Below are 13,944 nucleotides of genomic sequence, written 5' to 3'. Positions count from 1 at the left end.
TGCACTCTGTTATCGCATCTCCTCTCCATTCCAGCTCCCTTACATCCTGGCTCCCTCCCAAGACCCATCACACTCTTTTAGCACCTACCCTTCCTTCCTTCTAATATGTATGCCTTTTACTTTCTTGCTATCAACTTTCATATCCACGATTACTGATACTTCAGTATATCTGGTATCACCAGTTCCAAAGTGATTGGAACTTAAGAGGTGATTGTTTTGTACTTAATTATCACTGCCATTTCCATACAAGGAAAATGAGAAGGAAAAAAAAAAAGCATTCTACTGTCAGAGGAAGACTGGGGACAGAGTCTGATGGCCTGAGCACAAATCTAACAGAGGAAATGACATGCCAATCCCTATTGCAACCTAATTTCTCCTGAACATTGAAAACATGTGGACTTAACAATGATCTCTTCAAATGATCTAGATACTCATGTCCCAGTGCAAAAACACATAGATCCGACAAACCAAATCAATATATCTCCTCCAAACATTACCAGTCCTATTATATTGCCTTTACATTACAGTAATGACCCCCAGTGAGAAGGACTGCGATGAGTTTTTAGACATAGAATTCAGAAAGATGCTTATAAACGTGTTTTAAGAGGGCACACAGAGGGCTGGAGAAGAAATGCCTAAGTGGTTAAGACTGTTGGTGCTCTTGTTGATGACCCCAAGTTCAGTCCCCAGCCCTTGCATGGCAGCTCACAACCACCTTTAACTCTAGTCCAAGGGATTTGTTGACCTCTTCTAGACTCTGAGGGCATCAGGTATGTGCATGGTACACTTACATGCATGCAGGAAGAACACTAATATACATTAAAAAATAAAGATTGGTGCCAGGACGTGGTAGTGCACACCTTTAAACCCAGCACTTGGGAGGTCAAGGCAAGTGAGTTTGAGATCAGCCCGGTCTACAGAGCAAGTTCCAGGACAGCCAGAGCCACACAGAGAAGCTTTGTCTCAAAAAACTAAAATAAAAACAAACAAAAAGGGGGGTAAAGAGGTGACTCAGCAATTGAGAGCAGATGCTATTCATATAGAGGACCCAGTTTCAGTTCCTGGCACCCAATTATTAGCTAATACTCATCTGTAATCTCAACTCCAGGGGATCTGATAGCATCTTCTGCCCTCCATAGATACTGCATTTAAGTGGTACATAGACATACATGTCGGCAAAACACTGAACACAATAAAAATAAGTACATTTCTATCATCCATCCATTCATTCATCCATCCATCCATCCATCCATCCATCCATCCATCCATCTATCTATCTATCTATCTATCTATCTATCTATCTATCTATCTATCTATCTATCTATCTATCTGTCATATTTACCTATTTATCATCTATCTATCTACCTATCATATTTACCTATTTATCACCTATCTATCTATCTATCTATCTATCTATCTATCTATCTATCTATCTATCTATCTATCTATCTATCTATCTAAAAGAGGACACAAACTCCTGAATGAATTCCATGAGATGTAGGGTAGAAGGAAATGTGCTCGGTCTTTGTGCACAATACTGACATGCAAGATCCCCACCACTCTATAAAGCCGCAAATATGAAGGTAATTGCTTAATATCCCCAAACTCTGGTTCCTTACCACAAGCTAATTCTGGCTCTCCCCCAGCAAAAACAGTCACTATGTCTTTCTGGTTTTCTGGGGGAAGCTTGGTAATTGCCACTTGGTTCTGCTGATCTTTTAGATATGTACCTGAGTGGTGTGACTCAACATCATAATAATTTCAAAATACACATTATATTACTTATATGAGTCCTTTTGCAGGCGAGAAGAAATAACTTCTGGGCATAAATTTAATCTAGCAATATCCTGTTCAAAAGGAACAAAGACATAGGTTTGGGAACTTGTTTTAGGAACCCCAATGACATGTGACAATCCACTTTTAATATAGGGTGAAATTTCTATCTCCTTTACTTCCATATGCAAATATTAGTCTTCTCAGCCTATTTAGAAATGCATATGATGTTGTCAGCTACATTATACTCATGCAGCCGTACGTGTATGTCACAAGACATATTTATGTAGATGCCCTAAAGTTATGGCGTCTTGGAGGACACTGGAGCGTAAATCAGTCCAGCGCTTGAAGATATGCTGCTGCCGTGGATGAGGCAGTCTCTCCCGGAGAGTTCACTTGAGCATTGTGTCCCAGAGGCAGCTTGTGTTTCTTAGGTACCTGATTGATTTTAGGGCTGCCTCTTTCACTACAGTCATTTGGAGTGCTACCTGCTTGAAAATGGTCAAAGTGCCTTTTGCCTTTTTCTGGGTGTATAAAACTGCTTGTGTGTGTCCTTCACTACAGATGTCTACTGAAAGTCTCACTGGAGAGTGCCTATCGTGTGTGTCCACTGAAAATGAAGGTATACAAAATATTTATGCACGCTGACAATAAATATAAGGCTTTTCTGGGGGCATACAATTGTGGGGTATCACAGGCAATCTTCAGTGTCATCTCCTCTTTCAGATTGGTTTGTTTTGCCTGAGACAGGCTCTCACTACATAGTCCTGGCTGGCTAGGGACTTGCTATGCAGGCAGGTTAGGAACTCAGAGCCTCTGCCTGCCTTTGCTTCCCAGAAATTAATACAGGTATGTTCTTCCTTTTGTATCTATATAATTCCTTTGCATTCTCGAGGTCCAGCTTACAGGGATTGCATCAGCCTAGTAGTACAGCCCTCTCCTCTGACCCCTGGGATGCTCTCTGTCTCCTCCTTGTTTTTGTTTTTAATTCTCAGACTTTGTAGCTGGTCCAGTTTGCGAGGCTATTTAGTGTATTCTGTCTTTATATCATGTTTCTTCATCTGGATTGGATGTTTTCGGAAATCATAGACCATGCTTAATCAGTCCTCACCTCCTTCCTGGTTGAGCATATGGTGGATGCTGAAACCTCATTTGTCAGCACAACAAGTAAAGCTAATGTCAGTTTCTAGCACTGTCCTGGCAGCCATTTCAAAATGGTTCCATGTTTCGGAGGAAAATGGAGGCTTAGGGTCACTTAGCTCATCCAACACATCTGATGGGTGAGCTTCCTCTTCAGGACACAGCTTTCTGCTAGACTGAAATTTTTCTAGGACTCAGAAAAATGAGACAGGAAGCTTGGGAGAAGGTTCCATGGTTAAGGGCATTTACTGCTCTTCCAGAGGATCCAGGTTCAATTACAATGCCTGTCACTATAGCTTCAAGGGATATGATGCACTCTTGACATGGTTGTATGTGCTTATAACCCCAGCACTGTGCAGGCAGAGACAAGAGGACTCCCAAGGTTTGCTGGAGAGCCACCCTAGTCTACTTGATAAGTTCCAGACCAGAAAGAGACCTGGTTTTAGAGAAAAGATGATTGGCGCCTATGGAGGACATCTGAGATTACCAACAGGTCTCCATATGTACTTGCACACACATGCACTCACATGCACACACGAAGAATTCCCTGAGAAAAAGCCAAAGCAGACAACATCAAAATTAAAAACCAACTAATCTCATCTCCCAAATCAAAAATTCCCCAAACTAAACCAAATGAAGATTAAAGTTCTTCCTTTCTTTCATCATTTCATATCTAGTGTCTACAAGAGTTTTCCTGTTTTTCTTTTTCTCCAACACATATAGATTCTAGACTTTTAAATCTGTATTTATTTGTTCATTTAAAGTAGAATCTCATATTTCCTTCCCTGGCCTTGAACTTGCTGTATCACTGAGTATGGCCTTGAACGTTTGATCTTCCTGTCTTCTTCTGTTGAGTGTTGGGATTACAGGTCTGCTCTGCCACATCCACTTCATGTAGATGGAACCCAGAGCTTCATGCCTGGCAGGGAATCGATCTTCCAACTCAATTTCATTTCCAATCCCTAAATTTGAAATACGTTTTTAAGTGAAATAATTTATGATTGAGCTTCTGTTTCAGGTGGAGAGGATTTTGTTGTTGTTGTTTTAAAGAAGTATCTCAATGTGTAGCCCAGGTTAGTCCTGAACTCAAAGGATCCTCCTGCTTCAGCCTCTTGAGTGCTGGGCTGATAAGTTACCATATCTGTGATGAACTTTTATCATTGACTTTTATTTCAAGAGAGTGTTCGAGACTGTGTTCTGTCTTACATTTGGAAGGCAGCAGTGCTAACCATTACATCACCAAAAATCATTTGCCATCTCATTTTTTAAAAAATGTATTGGACTAACCAGTACCCCAGAGCTCTTGACTCTAGCTGCATATGTATCAAAAGATGGCCTAGTCGGCCATTACTGGAAAGAGAGGCCCATTGGACACGCAAACTTTATATGCCCCAGTACAGGGGAACGCCAGGGCCAAAAAGGGGGAGTGGGTGGGTAGGGGAGTGGGGGTGGGTGGGTATGGGGGACTTTTGGTATAGCATTGGAAATGTAAATGAGCTAAATACCTAATAAAAAATGGAAAAAAAATGTATTGGGCTGAAGAGATGGCTGGAATTAAGCACTTGCCATGGAATCTTGAAGATCTGAGTTCAGATCCCTAGAACCTATGTAAGATTGCTAGAATCCAGTTGCTCCCATGGTGAGATGGGAATCTGAGGCAGGAAAATTCCCCAGAAGCTCCTGGGGCAGATAGCTTGGCTTACTTGGGGTGAGCATCAAGAGACTCTCTCAAACAAGATGGAAGGTGAGGACCAGCTCCTGACATTATCTTCTGACCTTCATAGGCACACACACACACACACACACACACACACACACACACACACACTCATACATACACACACATACTCATACATACACACACTCATACACATACACACTCAAACACACTCACTCATACATACACACACACACACTCATACACATACACACTCTAACACACTAGCACACTCGCACATACGCATGCCCATACACAAAAGATACTAGGTGGTTTGTTTAGATCCTGGTGATTATGACCACAGATTGTCTCTGTTTACCAACAGTTTAAAAATGGTAGTAATTAATTAGGAGTTGCCCCCTTCTGTTGATCCATTCAGTCAGTCAATGAATAATTATTGCGTACTTAGACATACCAGGCACTTTGTAGGCTCTGACGATGTGTGTCGTAGAAATTACCAAGGTAGGCACAGCTCTGCCTCTATGTAGTTTGTTGGTGAGAGAGAAAGTAAACAAAGAAGGCACTATTTTCATGCAAGCAACAGGAATAGACTGGGTGAGCTTGAAAAAAAGTCAAATCTTCCTGGGTGGAGCTATCTCAGCAGGGTCGTTAGGGTAGACATGGTGAAGAGGCAAGAAGGCTGAAGGAAATGAGTTTGCTTTTTTTTTTTTCTCACCAAGCTTTTCTGTAGTTTTGCTACCCCAAGTTGTCTGGAACCAAGCTTTCTTCTGCTTTGGCTATCACTTAGTTTTGATTTTTTCCCCCAGACAGTTTTACTGCGTAGCCCAACCTAGCCTTTAACTAAAAATCCTTCTGCCTCAGCTTCCCGATACTGGAGTTTCATGTGCCACCCCACTCAGTTTCCCTTTGCTTTATTTATCTGCCCAGTGTTGCTCCTGGCAAGGGGATGGAAGCTGTCAGACGCAGGGCTCCGGGCAAGCTCTTAGTGGAGGAGAATCTTGCCCCTAAGCATTAGCTAGCCATACAGGAATCTCGGGAGAGAGCTGCTAGACGGAGGCTAAGGGTGACTTGGTCTCTGGCTTCTTGTCTCGTGTGATCTCCCTCTAGATGGACACACCCACCGGGATATGACAAACGGGCAGATGATGCAGAACAGGGTGCCATAAAGAGACCCAGGAGCTGGGATTGCCTGATGTTAAAGGTTTATCCCCTCCAAAATGGTGAGCCTAACAAACCTCTATAGTGTCCTTTATGTTATTCAACTATTTTTCCAACAAGTTCTTGCTATATAGCACAGGATGCCTTAACTTGAGATCTTTCTACTTCCACCTCCCAAGAACTGGGACTGTAGAGGTGGTGCCATCCCTGCCTTTTTGTTTTGTTCATTGCAGGGTGGGGTGGGGTGGGGGAGCTGCAAGAGTAAAATGTGTGTGAGATCTGGAGTTTGAGGCCCAGTACCCCCCAAAAAGACAAGGCTGAAGCAAATACAACAAAGTGTTACTCTTTCTAAAAGCTAAGAGGTGGGCACTGTCTTTGGGGTTGTTTGGTTGGTCAACTTGAGTTGTTCTGTAGCTCCCACTAACTGGCAACTCACCATTTAGCCCCAGAGAGACTCCAGTTCACACTCTTCCTGCCACAGACTCCCAAACATCTGCATTATAGGTGCCTGCCACCATGCCTAGCTCTCTTGTGCGTTTCCATGTATGTGAATTTTTTTGAAGGTCTACTTTTTGAAGAAAGAGTAGAAGCATCGTAGAAGCATGACGACAGAAGGCTTAGATAGCAACAAAGGTGGGGGGAAATGAGGGCTTAAATTAGATTAAGAAAAAAGAAAACACATGCCTCTAATCCCAGCACTCTGGAGGCAGAGGCAGGGGGATCTCTGAGTGTGAGGCCAGCCTGGTCTATGGAGTGAGTTCCAGAACAGCCAGGGCTACACAGAGAAACCCTGTCTTAAAAAAATTCAAAAAACCAAACCAAACCAAACCAAAAAACCCAAAACAAACAGAGAGAAAGAAAGAGAGAAAGAGAAAGAGAAAGAGAGAAAGAGAGAAAGAGAGAAAGGAAGGAAGGAAGGAAGGAAGGAAGGAAGGAAGGAAGGAAGGAAGGAAGGAGAAAAGAAAGAGATGTATTTATGTGTCTGGAATCTTATGGGACAAGAAGGAAAATCAAGGCGGCTGGGGAAATGGCTCTGTGGATTAAGGTGCTTTCAGCTGAGCCTGACCAAGCCTGAGGTTCAATTCCCAGGACCCATGTGGCAGAGGGAAAGAACTGATCCCTGAAAACTATCCTCTGAGTGCAGCTGTGTGAATCTTGCCAGTGATCTGCCATTCACCCCTTGTGACAGGGATTTGGAAACCATTGAAAGAAATGTCTACAGCAAGGAGAGTGGATTATGGTGAGGTTGGTATACTCTATAAGACTCTATATGAAATCCCCATACTGGCTTTCATATGGCCTTTGTACTATAACATAGTTTACTGATCACTGAATGATAATAAGAATGCTGCCACTTTAGGTTTTTATATGGGTTTGGATCTAGGGTGTCAGCCTAACGATCGTTCTTTTGTGCCTAAACACATGTGTGGTTAGCTGGTACCCTAAGCTCAAAGGGTAAAGGTCATGATAGTTAACAAAAAAAGCAAATGTCTAAAGATGTTAAAGTAAGAGTTGCACTAAATTAACCTGACCTCTTTTAGGAAAGGTCTCTTTGTAACACAAAAACATGACCACTTACAGAGGGCCTTGTGTGTACACAGCTTTTGATGTGGTCACTTCTTATTCCATTCCATGGGGACTCAGTTTGTTATGATAAAGTAAGTAGTCAAATCATATGTGTGTGTGTGTGTGTGTGTGTGTGTGTGTGTGTGTGTACGTACGTTGAAGAATTGTGCAACAAGTAAATTTTGATGAAGCTGGTGCCTGGTACCTGTAAAATAATTTAATGTTGCTAGTAGAAGCCAACAGAGAAATGAATATTACCTGAGTGAGGTGACAGATGGAAAAGGAGATTCTGGTTGGGTGGAGTGACAGGGTCTTATTCTCACCCAGGAAGAACGCTTATTGAAATACAGACACAGACAATGGCACAGCCTGAAAACTGCTTTAATGTGTAAAAATCCAGCGTAGAAAAACCTAACTTTGATTAAAATATAAAGGGTCTGATAAATCGCGTTAAAATTATGTGTGTTCACATGTTGTGTGCTTTTTTTAAAATGTGGAGTGTGTGTGTTTGTGTACAGTTTGTATGTGGTATGGTGTGCATGTGTATATGTGTGTGCTATGTGTTATTTCTTGGTAGATGTCTTCTGGCTTTGTGATAGCTCTTTCATCAGAAACCATCACCTATTTCCTCATTCTTCTGAATATGTCCCAATTTCCAATTGTTTCCAGCTTTAAGCAGCACAAAAACAAATCCCACAGAAACGTCAGCACGGGATGCTGCCACCACACACAAACACTGCAGTGCTTAGGATCAACCCCAGGAAGATCACTGCTAGGAAATTAGCAGAGACTCATCAAAGTAAAAGTAGCTGTGACTAAGGACTATGAAAATATAAAGGGATTAACATACGTGATAATGGACTAATTAAACCTTACCTTTTCACTGTGGTGATTTTACAGCCACTTCTCCTGGCTGCCAGTTTGGAAGCTGCCAGCAAATATTTTCTTAATAGCAAAAAGAGACAATGCACGTTCCACCGGCTCATTCATAATGTTTAATGCAGACATTACCAAGACCATGAATAGAGGATGAAAAAGATCATGCTATTGAGAGGGCCTGAGGGGCAGGAGGGGAGAGAAGACTTAAAAACAAACCCCAATACAAGTCCTCACAAGAAATATTTAACTAGAATTTGTACAGAAAAAAGCCTACTTGCCTTGATAGACTAGCCTGCCCCTGTAATGAAACCTCCGAAAGTCAACAGTTCATAAAGTCTTTTGTTCTAGTAAAAGGGTCTTTAATTTTTAACACAAACTCATACTTCGGTATGCATGGACTTAAGTAAAATTAGAAGACATGTATATAATAGGATTTAATGGATTATCATCTGCATTTTCCAAAGATGTCAGCTTCTCTCAGCTCTGATGGAGTAGCACTTAATGTAAATTTAATTTGAAGTGATGTATGGAAGGCTTGAGGTGGTGCTCCGTGGTTCCCTAACTGCCTGGAGAGCCTCTGTGGGGAGCATCTGGATTTGGCGGCTCCACATGCCCGGCAGCATGTACTAACTAGGATTAATGAGGTAGCCTGTTCACCAGTGATCCAAAGGAGGTATGCTACATTTACTCCCAACAATATGAATAGGAGGGCTAGTTTCCTTTGGGGGCACATTGTATGATGAAACTTAATGATGGACTTGATATTGGGTATAATAAATAGACTATGGTGCAAGCGCTTTAGCTTGGTCAAATTTAAATGTTATTTAATCATAAAATTGTGTTTGTTAGGTAGGTTTGAAAGCAAAGGTTTTAATGTGTGAGTGTATGTGTGTGGGGGGGGGGGGCATGGGGGCAACTTCACAGCTAATCTGTTTTTTTAATGACATTAAAATAGTAAATCTTCCCTGAAAAGTGTTAGAGGGTTGTTTAAAAAAAAACTTACTTTTTAGGAGTTGTTTGATTGTTTAAGATAGTTTTGTACTAACTGTGTGTGTAGTGTGTGTGTGTGTGTGTGTGTGTGTGTGTGTATTCAGTATGTGTAAATCAGATACTGCTGAGTTAGGCAAAACTTCTTAATCCATTCGCAACTCATTTAAGCATCAAAATTTTATTTTGTCTTTGTGCCTAACTGAGCATTGAATAAAATCGCAGCTAATTTCAAATTCCCTTTGTCATCATGGTTTTCAGCCAAAAGTCTATAATAAATGGTCAGAAGATGAGCTGAGACTGAATGAATAGTGAGCGGTATTCATCAGCCAAACACAGAGTCCAGATCCAATTATATGTATTCATTAAGTGATAATGATATCATGGTCTTTAACTAGGAAGAAAAGAGCGTAATTGAATAATAACAGTTGTACAATCCCAACGGAACACACTCTCCATCCCAGCCCGGCGACCCTCGGGGATGAGGCACGATTGATGGAATTCTATTACTCTTTGATAGATTTATTATGAAAGGCTGAGTGGACTTGCAGTCCCACTTTGTCACTCACGCTAATCAGTATCGTAAGGGCCCCGAGCGGGCAGGCTTTTGTACCCCTTTGACAAAGACAAGGTTAGGGGAGGATGACAGACACCCAGACCTTTACAAACCCATACTGCAAGATAAAATGGGCCAGCTGAGCTCTGTGCTGGGACAGAATTTTAATTTGTTTATCAATGGCTTTCACATGTGCTGAGACCATAAGGATATTTGTCAGAGGATAATACTGAAGCTAAACTCTTTTGTTTGGCAAGTGGGGCTTGGAAAAATATTTATTGAACTGTAAAAAACAGGCTAAATGGGGGGAAAAGGTAACTGGGTAGAGAAGGGAAATAACTCACATTACTGGACATAACTATCCAAGCCCATCCTGATTTTGACCTTTTTAAAAAATATATTTTTAGTGTTGTTTTTAAAGCTACCTTTAAGGGTAACCAAACAGTAACAGATAAAAATCTTTTCCCTTTAATCTCTCTGATTTTTAAAAGAAGAGCTGAAAGATTATGAAGAGACCAGCTATCGTGTTGAGTGGGAAAGATGGATGGAATTTATTGGTATGAGGTTGTTGTTTTCCTTCCTGTCTGTTACAAAGTAGTATAACTTAGCAGGCAAACAGCTGCATTTTCCAAACATGTTTTTTTGTAAGTAAAAGGTGTTTTCAGGCCTGCCAGCCTGGCTCAGTCAGCAACAGCTTTTCACATTGAAATGCAGTTTGCTATCCTGCGGTCAGAGCCCTTAGGATTTAGGAAACTCGGTGGTAATTCGCTTTGCTACTGGTGGGAGCACGAGCCAAGGGGGCCAACCTGGCATTCACCAGGCCCCAGTGCCGTGCCTGCCAGGGTTTATTTTTTCGGTTATTGTTGTTGAATCATTCTGATTTGTAATCTCCTTTTCTGCTTGAGATCTCCTTTTATCCCTCAGAACTATGCTCTGCGTCGCCAGAGGAGCCAGTGAATTGGGAGGCTGGGCGGCCAACCTGCTCTGTCACTGGACGCCTGGCCTGGCTGCTGTCCCGCGTGGACCCGCGAAGCCAGCTCGCTGCCAGTTCGGTTTGGTTTTGAGCATCTCTGGGAAGGCAAACGGACAGCACAGTCACCTCAATTGGCTCAGCTGCCTCTCTGATGAATGTGCCCGGGTGTGCTGCAAAGGGTTTAGCATCGCTTCCAGCAGCGCGCTGTGATTTTCAGGACCGGGAAGGATTGCTTCACAGCCCTCTCCTTGAATTTCATTGTAGTGTGCGTGATGGAGCACAGGGCGGCTGGACAGGCTCGCACCGAACGCCAATGGCTGCCGCTCTGGCGTCTGCGCGTGGAACAGGTTCTGTGTGTTCCTTTGGCTGTGGCTTTCTCCCTGTTGGCCTTTCTCCACAAGGTCGGCCCGGGAAGCCTCTGGGTGCCAGACACCAGGCAGTGGCTCTGAGGCCAGGGAGCCGCCGCTGTTTGCTCATTCTTCCTGGAAATGGGCACAAAGTGAAGGTTAATTCAGACCTCTTGGCCAGGGCTTCCTTAGCCACTGAAGTTCACCAACCTGTCCATGTAGACTGAGTGCAAGGACGCATTGATTGTGTTTGGTTTTTCGTGCAGACATCAGAACGAGGTCAGACTTTGGATGATAATGAGGGTTGATTGGAAATTACATGGAGGACAACAGAGAGTTGGGATTTTCCAGCACAGTTTTAAAGCAGACCTTTAATGTTTCCTGGTTGGGAGGCAAGGATAAGTGCACGTACTAGACCTTATTATAGACTCTATCTTTAATCGCTTCTTTTAGTTTCAGAGAGTATGTCAGTCCTTCCTTCAGCTGACTTCAAGTTCATTGTCCTTTCACCAATAAGGGGTTTGTTTCTAAGGAAAATAGCTCTTCTTTGTTGATTGCCTGGTAAGAACTTTCTTTCACTACTCACCAAAGTTTCTGAGGTCCACACGCTACCAGCTTCATTTTAGAGAAAGGGGAAATGAAATGGGCAGGGCATCATTATCATATAGTAAAGACCAGAATTAAATTGTGGGCTCACTCACTATCCAAGGGCTCTCATGGTTGCGCAAGCACTGCATTGTACTACCTCTGCTGGAGTCAGGGACACAGGTGATGGTCTCTGAGACGCTGACAGTATATGAAAACAAAGCCTTACGCACCGACAAGCTAGTATTGTCCATTTGAAGAAGATGCTGTCAACCAAATGTCCACTCTATCAAACAGCAGTCACCAAAAGCATGCTTTTCTTACGTCCTTTCCCCCTTTCCACACGCCACAATTGTTTTCTTATCTACTATACAAGCCCAAACACCTTGCCTTAGAAAGAGCCCAGGCTGGACCCTCCATCCACTTGGCTTAACTTCATGGGCCAGAAACTCTCCAGAGTCTCCACTGTCTTTTTCCTGCTTCCCTTTGGTGTAGGTGGGAGAGTGGCCTTCCAAAGATGTGGTGTCCCTCAGAACCTGAGGAGTCTAAGAATGGGATTTCTTACATCAAAAAGACACTTTCCAGATATAATTATGTTAGGGATTTTGAGGTGGGAAAACCATCTCAAAATCTTTGAGTAGGTTCAGTAGGATGATGGTGGTGGTAGTGGCGGAGATAATGATGATGGTGATGGTAATAATAACAGTAACAACAGCAGTAATAGAGGCTGGAGTGTTAGAGTCAGGAGATATAACAGTGAAAGCCAGACAGTGGGTAATGTACAGATGGAGACACAGCCAAAGGATGCAGAAACCCTGAGATGCTAAGAACAAAGAGGGATCCTGTCTGGGATCCTTTGGGATGAGCATAGCCTTGCTGGCATCTTGATTTTAGACTTTTGATATCATAGATTTGAGAGAACAAATTTGCGTTGTCTTAAATCATATGTGGCAACGGGAACCTGATACAGTTATGCCAGGATCTTTCCTACCTGTGTCGTTTTTCTCAATTGCCCTCACTTGACTTCTCCTCCTCCTTCCTTCCTCTCTCTCTCTCTCTCTCTCACCACTTTTCAAATCCCATTTGCACGGTTAAGTTGTACCTCAAACCCACAGTGCATGAATTGCTTGTCATGGAGTCAACAGACCACTTGACCAGATCCTACGTGTATTTACTTATTGCTATTGATTCCTCAAATATTTTTTTGGTTCTTGTCAAGAAATCCGTGGTCTAAGGAAAGAGATGAGTGATTTATTCCAGCAACACCAAGGGGGGTGAGAAGGAAGGCCTGGGAAAGCTTTGTGTGAAGGAACCTGGGTGGAGCCATTTTGAAGCTTCAGCTCTCTGGTTAGTTTTTATTTCCAACTTCAGTGTTCCCAAAGCAGTGGAGGAGTAGAGCAGTTAAGGGTGGGGCTGATGAATGAGCTTGTCGGAGGCCAGGCGTGGCAGCACACACTATGAATCCTAGCACTGTGAACGCAGAGGCAGGCAGGTCTCAGTGTTTAAGGTCAGAGAGTTCTCTCTCAGCCAAGAAGGAATACATTTGAGCTAGATTCACTGACCCATGCTCATAGTTCCTGTGGGAAGCTGAGGCAGGATAAGACATATAAGGCGTGGCTAGGCTGCCAAGTGACCTCAAGGCTGAGATAAATAACCGAGCAGGATCTTGTGTCAAAATAAGATAGAGAGAATGAAGCTCAGGAGAGCATTGCCTAACACATGCAAAGCTTGAGGGTCACTTACCAGCACTGGGAAAAATGACAAATCAGAATTCAGCTCCATGATTTATTGTTGTTTCTTATCTGTGAAGTAGGGAAGATGCCAGTATTGACACCTGCCTACTTAGGACAAGGACTTCAGGAGCACTAAGTAGTGTGTGAGTGTGTGTGTGTGTGTGTGTGTGTGTGTGTAGGCCAGAGACAACTTGAGGGAGTTTACTTTCTTTCCCTTCCCCGCCTCCCCAATTTGGGACCCCATGGATCAAAGGCATGTTGTCAGGCTTAGCCTTACCCTCTGAGCTGTCTCTCTGGTCCCTGGTTGTTTCTTGTTTTGTTTTTGTTTTTGTTTTTTTTAATTTCTCATGGGTAGGTGTTATTGTTTTTATCTTTTTGCATTTACATGGTGCTGGATGCCTAATCTCTGAGATGTGTGCATGCGTGCATACATGCCCCTGCCCCCATTTGTATACACACACACACACACCACTTTTGCACAACCTACAGGCTAACATAGAGCTTGGCACATAGGAAAAACCTACAGTCACACACCGACTTGACCCAGAACAGCAGAACATCCACCTACG

The sequence above is a fragment of the Mus musculus genome, chromosome 4 (assembly GCF_000001635.26).
Source record: "Mus musculus strain C57BL/6J chromosome 4, GRCm38.p6 C57BL/6J".
Lineage (NCBI taxonomy): Eukaryota > Metazoa > Chordata > Mammalia > Rodentia > Muridae > Mus > Mus musculus.
The sequence above is the reverse complement of the archived record's forward strand: the minus strand, read 5'-3'. Positions refer to the sequence as shown.